General features: G+C 46.5%; 1 long non-coding RNA gene across 1 annotated transcript; it reads left to right on the top strand.

The window, feature by feature from the left end:
• Window positions 1–5,445: 5,445 nt before the first annotated feature.
• Window positions 5,446–11,463, top strand: LOC102549948 (uncharacterized). The gene is made up of 5 exons (XR_001839772.3): window positions 5,446–5,768; window positions 6,363–6,461; window positions 8,108–8,509; window positions 8,826–8,946; window positions 11,268–11,463. It is a non-coding gene; the product is annotated as an uncharacterized LOC102549948 (long non-coding RNA).
• The last annotated feature ends 802 nt before the right edge of the window (window positions 11,464–12,265 follow it).

Raw genomic sequence — 12,265 nt, 5'->3', positions numbered from 1 at the left:
AAACTATGAACTGTGAATAGCTAATACATGTATGAAATAACATTCAACACCTTTGGTCATCAAGAGATTTTGAACACAAATGACACTGAGATCTGTCTTACCCCAGTCAAAATGGCTAGCATTAAAAACACAAAGAAGGCCTAGGGAGATGTTCCAGTGAGTAAGGTGCTGGCCACACAAACCGGAGGACCTCAATTTGTATTCCCCAGAAGCAAAAGGCAAGTGAGACAGGTCACGCCTGCAATCCCAGTGTCAGGAGATAGAAACAGGGGGATCCTGGAGGTGACCGAGCAGCTAGTCTAGCCAAAGTGGCCAGCTCACATTCAGTGAGAGCAATTGAGGAAAGACATCTGGATGTCAACCTCTGGCCTCTACTTGTGTTCTCACGGACAAGTGCAGCAACACACACATGTGAATGGCGTACATCCAACACAAACACACACACAAACACACACCCTGTTTTAAAGAAGGAAATAAGCAACTAGCGCTGTTTGTTGAGAACTGGTGTGTATCAAGAGGAGTATGTGTACTTGTATGTGTATCTACATACATCCATACATGAACATGTGGAGGCCAGAGGAAAGCATCAGGTGTCCTACCCCATTATTCTCCTCCTCACTCCCCTGAGACAGGGTCTGTCACTGTACTGGGAGTTAGACTGGCAGCCAGTGATCTTGTCTCTGCCCTCCGTAGCACTCTAGGTAACAACTACAGCTACATCTTGTATTTCTGTGGGTACTGGCAATTCCAATTGGGTCTGCATGGCTGCACATTGAGTGCTCTTACCCACTGAGCCATCTCTCAAAGGCAATTATCATATGTTACTCGGGCAGGAGCTAGACAGATGATGGTTCAGTGGCTTAGAGCACACGTTGCTCTTGCAGAGACGCAGGGTTCATTTCCCAGTACCCACGTGGTGGTTCAGAACCACCATTAACTCCAGGGGATCTGTCGTTCTCTTCTGGCCTCCACGATACCAGGGATATACACCTGTGTACATATTTACATGCAAGGAAAACACTCATACATGTAAAATAAATATGCAAATAGATCTGAAAAGAATCTATATGCTTCTAGTCCATCCACTATGGAAAATCGGTAAGAAGGCTTCTTGAAGAAATAAATATGGAATCACCACATAACCCAGCTGTACCACTCTAGAAGATATATATTCTAGAAGAATCTGAGTCAACCCACCAGAGACATTTACACAGCCATGTTTATTATGACATTATTCACAATAATGGAATATCCATGGAATCCACCTAGGTGTCTGTCAAGACACGAACGGATAAAGAAACGGCGTATATTCATGATGGAGTATCAACCGGCCATAAAGAAGAACAAATTTATGTTGTTTGCAGGAAAATGAGTGCAACTGGAGATCATCATATAAAGCTAAATAAGTCAGATTCACAAAGACACGTTTTTGCCAGGAGTGGCAGTGCTTGTCTTTAGTCCCGGCATTCTGGAGGCTGAGATAGCACTAGACTGGGCTACACGGCAAGTTTGAGGCTAGCCTAAGCTACATGATGAAACCTTGTCTCAGAAAAAAGCAAATAAAACAAAACGGTAAGGAAGGATGTAAGGAAGGAATGACATGTTCTCTCGTGTCTATAAATACTTAAAATCGTTTACATATATGTAGTCAAAGTATATACTTGTAGGATATGAAGATGTCTCTGTGAAAACTATTTTTATGTACAATGAAGATACACTGATTAAAAAAAAAGTTTAAAACCTGTGGCTGGGGATTTGCTCAGCAGGTCAGAGCACTTAACGGCTCTTTGGAGGACTGGTGTTCAGTTTCCAGAAACCAGATGAATGACTCAGGACCATCCATAAGTCCAGTGCCAGAGGTTCAAAGCTGTCCTCTGGCCACCCTGGACACATACGCGTGTACACACACACACACACACACACACACACACACACACACACAAATGAATCAAAAAATAAAATGTTTACATTTTTGGTTAGGTATAGTGACATATGAATGTGATCCCAGAACTTAGGAAATGAAGTCAGGAGAACAAAATGTCACCCACAACTACATGTTTGGGTCAAGGCTACCCTGGGCTACATGAGGTCTTTTCTCAAAGAATCTCAAAGCTATCCTTAGACAGTTATGGGAACGCCTGCCCATAACCCCACTATTCACAAAGGCCGAGACTGAGTACTGCAGAGTGTAAGACCATCACGGGCTATGTAGCAAGTCTAAGGCCAGTTTGGTCTCACAATCAGTCAGTCAATTACTCAGACAGACAGGCAACAACCCTATTCTGAACAAACTCCAACTTTGTTTCTTTTTCTTTTTTTTAAATTAAAGACAAAGGTTAGTAACTTTGGTTGAGATGGTGAGAGAAGATGCCGAGGTACAGAGCCAGGGTACAGCTGCGGAGAAGGGGGCCTGCTGGAGCTAAGGGGACATCTGTGATGTCTTCAGCGTCATAGGCAATTTAGCGCTGAAGCGAATTTAGCCTTAGGGGACAAATGTCTGTCATACTTAGGCCGGGTAGGAAGCAGACTAACAACACTCTAGGTCGGTTATTTAGTCCCTTTTTTTTTTCCATAAAAGGAAACCTTGAGGATCCTGGACCCCTGGAGCGAAGCGCTAGAGGGAACAGGGATCCCAGCGGAATGAAGGCAGGGGACGCGAGGAGCACATGCTGCTCATATTTACCTCAGTAGGCCAAAGTGTGGAAGGGGAGGGTTGATTGGATATGAAAGAACTCAGCAGACACCATGGCCAAGGTTGGGACACAAGGGCAGGTTTCACCCTCCCCTCCCCACGCCCCCCCCCCCATGGGTGAAGCGAACCCGGAAGTCACTCTCCTTGAGTCCCGTTTCCTCAATATCAGACATCAAGTCCTTGAATCTGTCGCAGATGCTTCAGTTAAACAGAATCTTGCTACCTTCAGAGTTGCCCGTTTCTCAGTCCCCTTTTGCTGTTTTAACCACCTAGAACCTTATCTCTCTGGTATTCTTTTAGCATACTTAACAAGGAAGTGTGAGTTTCTATTTAGCCACACCTCCTGAAAAATCTCACTGCTCCCTGTAGGAATGTTGATGTCCCAACACTGCTCTGTGCTGTATGCTTAGACTACTGTGGGGGGAAAGAATTCAAAAGAATTCAAAAATGGAAGCTAGGCGTGGTGACATATGCCTGTAATCTCAGCACTCAGGAGGCTGAAGCAGAAGGTTTGCAAGTTTGGGGCCAGCCTGGGCTACATAATGAGATGGTGTTTTAGAAAAAAATTATAGCTATGCCTAGAAGCCCAGGTACTCGCTCCTTCTGCCTAGGAAAAAGTCCCCGGATCATGGGCAGAAAGAGCTGCATACATATTTCAGTAGTCTCCCCATCCCTCCCCACCCCCCATGGTCACTGTTAGCCCTCCAAGAAGCGACCCCTACCCCATTCAGCAGTGTGTCATCCACCAGCTCTCCTAGAAAAAAAATTAAGTACGTACTGTATACAAAATCTTAAAATCTGATAAAAGAGTAGTACGTTTACCCAAAGGTATGCTACCTAGGCACTTCCAAAGATTAATGATGTCTTATTTATAGAAAGTCCCAGGCAATGGGAAACCGAGTTATGAATGTCTTGTTTCCACGACTGTCATCATCTTGTCCGACCTTCCTCTCCTATCTATAAGTATATGGACCATTGACTTGGATCATCTACTCATCGATCTGTAAACGTGCATCAAGATGTCAGATAACTACTCATGGAAATTGGTTATGCTCCCAGACAAAGAAACCAAAATAAACCAGGCCTTTGATCAGCAAGCAGTCAGCACGACCCAGAGGCAGAGAGTGGGTACCCTTCACTGGCCTTCTCTATCCCCCTTTAGTGCCAAATAGACTTACTACAGCTTCCTCTTCTCAGCACCAGAAGACTGATCCTCCCAGACCTTTCAGGCCCCATGTCTACAGTTCTAACCCTTAAGTGCTATAAACACCATCTAGGTCAGCTAGCACCAGGGAAAAAGGAAGGCCAGTAAACATCAACAGCACAGGATGTTCCAAGTACACACTTTAAGAGAAATTAAAAAACAATATATAGGTTAATCTCCGTAAAATTTTTAAAGAACAAGATTACACAAAGGGATATTACAGTTGCTTTTTAGCCCTGCTTTAAACTGTCTCGCGCACACCTGCCTGTCAAAACTATTTTTACGACTGTATTTTGAAGCCAAACAAAAAGTAGTTGAGATTATCATCACCTGGGCTTATTTGATAAAATTGCCTGGGGAAGCGGGGTGGGGAGGCAATAGCAGTGAGCATTCTTTGGTTTTGCTGTTTTAAAAATTATTTACTTACTTGGGGATGCGTGCATGCGTGCGTGCGTGCGTGCGTGCGTGCATGCGTTGCCATGGTTTCCATAAGAACAGCCTTCAGGAGTCAGTTCTCTCCCTCCACCATGTGGGTTCGAGAAATTAAATTTAGGCGGTCAGACTTGGCTAGCAAAAGCCCCTTTCCCCCATTGGGTCATCTTACTGGCCTTCAAAGTAAACATTCCTCATGGGACACCACTTCCCAGTTGCTCGAGATCATGTAGGCCCTTTCCAGGGAATGCAGGTTCCCAGCTTTGGTTTTTTTTCCTGAGTCGTAGGTCAGACAGCTGTAAGGAAAGGGACCTAGGCCCACAGCAGGTTTATGCTCCAGCACGGTCCTTCTGAGTGTTGGAAAGACCTCAGGTCCCACCCAGACCCACTCATGACAAATCTAGGTTTTGCAAGATCCCTGATGCTTCCTGTGTGGGAGAAGCTAGGCGCTTGGAGCCCCTTCCTGTCCTGATGCCCTCCCCAAGGCAGTACTGTTCTGCAAGATTTGTACAAAGCTTTCACACCTCCTAGATGATGACCTAGCAATAAAAATCCCAACTCGGTGGGAGTAAACGCTAAACGCCTCCTGCTCAAGCCACAGCCCTGAGTTCTGGGAAAGCCCTGAACGAATGACCTTCTAAGTCTCCTGAGGGCTGTGGGGCCTCCAAAGGGAGCCAAGGTTGAAAAAAAAAAAACCTCTCTGCCTCCATCATCAAAGTCCATTTGAGGATCAGAGCTGTTGTGTTTGCTGACTCTTAAGTCACGGTAAATCATTTACCTATGGAGGACAGTAGGAAGACTCACAGTATAGCTCTTTAAACTCGGCTGGGAAGATCCACGCAGCTCCCCCTTTCCTGGACCTTATCTTTTTTTTTTCCTTCCTGGGCCAGATGGTGTTTTTTTATCCTTTGCTCTTCCACCAGGGGGCGCCAGCAGGCACTTGGGTTGGCCACCACTTCCAATCAGATCCAGGACCTTGAGTGCATGCCTGGTGATAGCAGAAAAATAGAAACGACAGAAGCCAAAACAGTCGTGTCTGTCTGGGCTGCCAGCCACAACCATGTGTGATCATGAGAGCTTGTCAGAGTCAGAACGGCCCAGACAATGCCTGCGAACGGCCCAGACAATGCCTGCTAACGGGCTGTGTCCCTCAGATCTATGCTGTGATCTTAAAGCAGACAGCCACTCAAGGCCCTAGCAGGATCGGCACTTGTGTCTCCTTTCGGGGGTGCCAGCCTTCTCGCCTTGAGTTTGTTTTCTTCCTGAAACTCTCCAGTCATCACAAGCCTATGTGACCAGATGCTCAGCCCCTCTGAGTTCTGGCATCTACTACTTCTGTTTCTTCAGCTCCATCCAATCCTGTTGGTCCCAGTCCTGGCCTTGACTTTGGCTACCAAGCACTCACCTGGCGTCTACCTCTCCTGAACCCGGCTTCTTAAGGTCCCTCCATGGGAGCATATGGGTCACCTGTGGGGGTCTAGTGCCTGATGTAGAGGGAGAGATGAAGGGTGGATAACAAAGATTGCTTTCTGACCTTGAGGCGCTCACAAATGTCACCCAGTTTATCCTAGCAGCTCGCTGCTGTTTATAAAGTAGCAGCTATCTGGATAGCCTTTTTTTTTTTTTTTTTTTTTTTTAATTATAGAGGTCAGTGAAAATAAGTGGTTGAAGCCTTCAGGCCCTGGGGCTGTAAAGATTTCATTCAGCTTCTGGCTACCTGTTACTAGCAGAATAATCCACTTTGCCTTCTACATTGTTTGAAGTATGTGTGTGTGTGCATGTGTGTGTGCATATGTGTGTGTGTGTTTGTGTGCAGGTATGTGTGTTTTCAGGATGTGCGATGCGGGCACCCATGCCACAGCATGTGTGTGGAGATCAGAAGGCCACTTTGTGGAGTAGATTTCCTCCTTTCACCTTTACTAGGGCTCAGGGCATTGAATGGTTGCTGGCCCTGCCTTCTGATTATTCCTGAAATGGGGATAACAAAGAGTATAGAAATAGCTCAGCAGTTAAGAGTGTTTACTCCTCTTCCAGGATACCGAAGTATATGGAGGGGGGCACAGCTGTCTGCAACTCCAGCTCAGGTGATCTGACACCCTCTTTTGGCCTCCACGGACAGCTAAACGCACACAGGTATACCCAGACAAACACACAAACCTCTGACTTAATCACTAGTTCTAGGGAGAAAAAAAAATATATGTACCGCTGCGTGTGTATGTGTGTGTGTGTGTATGTGTGTGTTTACACCTAGGCAGATTTTTGCTCAAAAACAAACAAAAAACTAATAATGGTAAGGATAATTATGGTTTTTTTTAACTACTTCATGCAATATTTTGAGGACTGAGTGAGACATTGTTTGCAGACTTAACACAGTGCCGACCCCATTCCCTGTGCTCAGCACACAGCGGTGGAGTCCTTCTTATTGCATGACAGTGGCAGCAGGAAATGAAAGATGACCCAGTAGGCTCTGGATTTCAGTTGTAGGTGTAATGTAACTTCATTTGCGCATACCTCAGTTTCCCCATCTACAAAATGCCCCTGGCACTGCCTGCCTTTTGTTCCTGTTGCGACTGGTATTTATCAAATGTTAACCTTGCTGCAGGCCCTGTTGTAAGGCTCTTTTGGCACTACTGCATTTACCACACCCCACATCCTAGTTTTGTGTATGAAGAAACTGAGACCCAGCAGTTGAGGGCCAAGCAGCTTGTCCCAGATGGAAATGGCATTCCAAGCCCAAGCCAGGCAGTCTGGCGCGCAGCCTGCCTTCTGACTCCTGATACTATGAAGCCTTGCATACGGCAATGATTCCAACTGTGCCCGGGAATAGGGAACACTGTGTACACACCACAGATTGTGACTACACACTCAGTCAGCCTCTTGGTGTTTGGTCTTCGACTGGGATCCTTAGCAAACAAGGCATGGAGTTGGGGGGGCTGCTCTAGATGACCCTGTGGCATTTGTCTAAGCAGCTAGCGCTTATGAGTCTTATGGTAAAAGGTGTGATGGATTTTTAATCCCTGGTGCCACAGAATGTGATCTTGTTTGCAAGTGGAACCTTTGCAAATGTAATGGAGTTAAAAAATGGAGTCACTGGAGTCAGGTCTCACAGATACAGCTGGTGTCCTTTTTAAAAGGGAAAGGTTGGACACAGTCATGTTCTGGGTGAGGTTTCTGTGGAGACTCAAGCAGAGCCATGCGCTAGGGTGACAGAGTACAGAGCCAGCAAGCATCTACAGCTACTGAAGCTAAGAGCCAGTCATGTTTCCCAGCCTCCCCAGAGCAGGCAGAGTCTTGCCGACACATCGTGACCTTAGACTAGTAGCCCTCATAACTAACTGTGACACAGACTTTTAAAGCCATCCAGTTGGTCATGGCAGCCCGGTGTAGCAGGCATTTATTTTAATATGTACATGTATATGTAAGTATATGTATGTATATATGTATATATTTATATGTATATGCTTATATATGTATGTATGTATATATATTTATAGTAGTGTGGTATATGCACATGCACATGTGGTTGCACTATTCTGCTCTATCTTATTATTGGAGACAGGGTCACTCGAATTCAGTGTCACTTACCAATTAGGCTAGACTAGATGACCAGTGAGTGTTAGGAATCAAGTATCACTGTGCCTCACCAAGTTTCAGACTGTAGTTTTGGTTGGCACACGGGCACTCACTTTTCCTGTAAATATCGATTGCACAAGACCACGTTCTGGTTGCCTGCCTGTCCTGCCTTCCCATTCCTTGCCTTCCTTCCTTCATGTGAACAGTTGCAGAACGACCCAGATCATCGGTGGATATTCAGCATGACCTCATCAATGCAAGCAGTGCCCAGACGAAGAATGAGGACATCAGCAGCCCCACCCCCACCCCCTTGGTATCTCCCAGCCTCTTTCAACCACTGGCCAAACAAGGAGCCTCTATCCTGACCTTTAACATCGAAGATTGGTTTGGGCTGGTTTTGAGTTGACATAAATGGGATTGCCCAGTACACATTCCTGTCTGGATTCTTTGCTCCGCCTTATGTTTTCCAGCTTGGCCTGTGTTTTGCAGAGCAAACCATTCATTTTCCACAGTGCAGTAGAGCGTTCTACACTTCCAGAGTGTGGAACACAATTAAGAAGTGCATGGAGAAAGAGAAGAGCTGGAGAGTGAGCGAGAGAGCAGCAAGAGTGAGAGAACAAGAGGGAGATGGAGGAGGGGGAAGGGGAGGGGGGAGGGAGAGGGAGGGGGAGGGGGAGGGGGAGGGAGGGGGAGGGGGAGGGGGAGGGAGGGGGAGGGGAGGGGGAGGGAGGGGAAGGGGGAGGGGAGGGGGAGGGAGAGGGAGAGGGAGAGGGAGAGGGAGAGGGAGAGGGAGGAAATAACTAAGCTACTAACACAGAGAGATAATTCATTCTTAGATGGGATGTAATGTACTGCATCTGTTAGGAGGCACTTTCCGAATTAATTACTCCGTCACTCCCTCCCCTGCCCCATCTCTTTCCTTAGTTCTTACAGTCCTAGTCGTGGCTCACTAGCCTGACCCTGCCTGAAGAGATAGGAAAGGAACTGTGCTCCACGTAAATGAACCTGCCTCACCCTCAAAATAATCCAGAGCCTGGATCATCCCGTGAGTACAGTCCCTGTGTCCTCAGTAGCATTGGAACCACCCTCATCTACAGCCAGAGAGGCTGCCTTGTCTTGTTCAACGGAGTTGGCTCAGCGACTCTGACCCTGATCTGAATCTACCTCAGGCCGGAGTCTGAGCAAGGGTCTGCGGCTCCCCCTTTGAAACTCCCTCAAAGAATCACTTCCACGGCTTTCCAAGGCTCAGCCCTTCATCTGAAAATATAACTTGACTGCCTCCTCACCTTTGCCAGACTGTAAATCACCTCAATTTCTTCATACTCATCAACCTTCCTGGGGTCTCCCTTTTGCTGGGAACAATGACCTAATCCCAAGATGCAATTTTAGAGGAAGCCTGGGGCGAAACAGAGGGCCTGCTAGTCCTGAGCCTCGGGTCCATATATGGTACAGTCTTTGAGCCAACAGTAGGATAGACTATAACGCAACACAGCTGATTCACCAGCTGTCCCTCTCGCTCCCTAAGCCAAGCTGGCCCACTCCAGTTTCCATTGAGGTCAGCACAGCCTCCATAGCAAAAGGTTAAGATAGCCAAAGTGCACCAGGACTTTGCGCTTTTGGATTTCTGCATTTTACTATTCATTTCTTTCGAGGATCCCAATTCCTGAGAGGCTGCGCTTTCTGGAATGTAATAAAATAATAATCTGTTATCTTGTGGGCGTGGCTGGGAACTGAGAAGGGAGGAGAGGAGACGCTTGCTCAAGCCCAATTACAGCTGAGCTCAGTTTGGAACTGGAAGCAGACGAAGAGCCCCACCCTGACCCTAGGCAGAGGTCAGGATTCAGAGCCCAAAATGGGGGCATTAGCTATTTTATTTGGTCTCCACCCTCAAGTGCGTTTTATTCATTTGGTTTTTTGTAAAGTAGGAAGGATCGAGCCGAGCAGCCCTCAGACAGTAGAAACAACTCAAGCCTGGGTTGCCAGCTGTGGGAAAGCCTTCGAGAAGATAACCACCTTCTTTACAGTACCCACCTCCCCACTGTGCCATCCATGCCTATTAAAAAGCAAAACATTATATTAGATTCTACGAGTGGCATCCCGAGGCTGGCTCAAACCAGTTCACCAATCTTGTTATATTTTCAGAAACTTTGAAAACAGATCATTGAACATTAACTATTAAAAGATTGACTTACATAGCATTACAATGGGCTAAAAGGGGTTTAAAACAGCAATGGCCGATGAAATGTCTGTGCGAGTAAAGACGTTCGCTCCCACCTAGACCTGTGTTGTGAAAAGACAGAACCTACTCCCAAGAGTTGTTCTGACCATCTTATGTGTGCACATGTAAGGTATGCACACACTCTCTCACATGCAAATACGTAGGATTTACATGTTTAATTGTTTTAAACAGCTGTAGAAAGACCGGAGAGATGCCTCAGCTGTCAATCATGAGGACCAGAGTTCAGATCCCAGCACCCACATAATAAGCCAGACCAGAAAAACTGAAAATGAATGTTAACTCTGGATCCCAGAGATCTCTCTCTTCTTCACTCCCGGGACCATGGGCACGGGCGGCGTGCGGGGGGACACACCCACCCCCACCCACACTCACACTAACACTCACACTAACACTTGTAGACACAAATAATAAAATCATAAGCTGTAATAAATACCCTGACTCATCACATCCACCATGTCTTTGGAGGGTGCTCAATGCGTCGGATCTGTATGGTAGAAATACTACATATTTCACATATTTTCCTGACTCGATGCTCACTGTCTTCCTCCTTCTGATAAGCTTGAAGTTAGGAAGGAGGGGACCACTTACTCCATAGGACTTGGATGTGTGAACCAGGGTTTCCTTCTGCCTGCGTGGGCAAGCATACTGCGGTCGGGAGAAGAGAACAAGGAATCCCGCCTTGGGTACTTACAGTGCAGGAAGGAAAGCAAGTCTTTCAAGCCTCAGGGTGGGCACAGTTTCCTGAAAAAAATGCTACAAAAGAGGATCGAGGGACAGAGGAGAGGTAAAGGAGACTGCCTTGAGGATCTTCATACTGCCACTTGCTAGCCTTGTCACCAGAACTGGTAAACTCTTGGTTTCTAACCACTTGCAAATGAGGAACAGTGGTGTCTCCCCATTGTGCACAAATACCCACAAGCAAAAGGTAAGTTCTCACCCTCAGCAACCAGGCCATTGACTGCCTGGCCTCCAGCTCCCAGTTGTTAAGCAGTAATGCAGTTAAGCAGTAATGCAGTTAAGCAGTTATGCAGTCATCCGGAGCCTAACTCCTAAGAACCTATGCTGTCAGTCTCAAGCCGTAAAATTACTTCTTACGAATAGAATGAGATGCCCACTTGTCTTTCCAGACATGGACGCTACTGGACCGGTGGCCTGCAAGATAGAACCAAGAAACTTTCTTCCCAACTGTTATAAAAAAGAACAGAACAGAAGAGAACAAAACACAGCAATCCTTAGATTCTCTCCCAGCCCACTTCCCCTCTGGAAACCCATTTACTGTCTCCTTCTAGTGTATTTCAATAAATTCTCCTGTGTTCCAGTTAATTCTTTTACTACCTATATTACCAGTCTTACTTATGGATTTCACAGACATTTACTCCTCACAAGACATTTCCAGTAAGCCGGAGGTGGAGGCAAAGAGAATCAGGAGCTCCTGGTCAGCCTCTGCTACACTGTAAGTTCAACACTGGTCTGAGAGGTGTGAGGATCTAGAAGGGGAATGGTGATAAAGCTTCAATGAAGAAACCATGTGGAGACCTGAGGCTGCAAAAGGGCTATTTTTCCTTTTCAAAGCCAAGGCCTCACTCTGTGGTCTAGCCTGACCTCAAACTTGCCACAGTCATTCTGCCTTAGCTTCCTGGGGGCTAGCATTACAGATGTGAATCATCACATCTGTATGGCTAACAGCATCTCTGATTAAGGGACTAGAAATGACATAGCAAGAGAATGGCCAGCAGTCCAGTGTATGCAGATGTGAAGACATATCAGGAACATGGACTGGGCAGAGTAGATATGATGTAACCCTGGAGGAGAAGGATGAACAGGAAGGGAAAACTGGGACTGGAGCAGACAGGGCTGAGGAAACTGAGGCGCTGCAAAGGCATCCAATAGCACAACTACTTGTGTCTGACAGACAGCAGGCTCATACATAATCATTCAATCAAGGGATAGCATGGGCAGACAGTGTGACTGGTATTGGGGGATCTGCTCATCCACAGTTAGATCCCAGCTACAACTGAAAATACAGGGCCTTCACTTAGCCATTAGAGAGGGAGCCAAAGTAGGAACTAGGAGTCTTAGTTAAACTTAGGAATGGTGACATTGGTGCCATAGTAGACTGAGGTAA

Source organism: Rattus norvegicus, chromosome 9 (assembly GCF_036323735.1).
Source record: "Rattus norvegicus strain BN/NHsdMcwi chromosome 9, GRCr8, whole genome shotgun sequence".
NCBI classification, from domain to species: Eukaryota; Metazoa; Chordata; class Mammalia; order Rodentia; family Muridae; genus Rattus; species Rattus norvegicus.
This window is presented reverse-complemented; position numbering and strand designations above follow the sequence as displayed.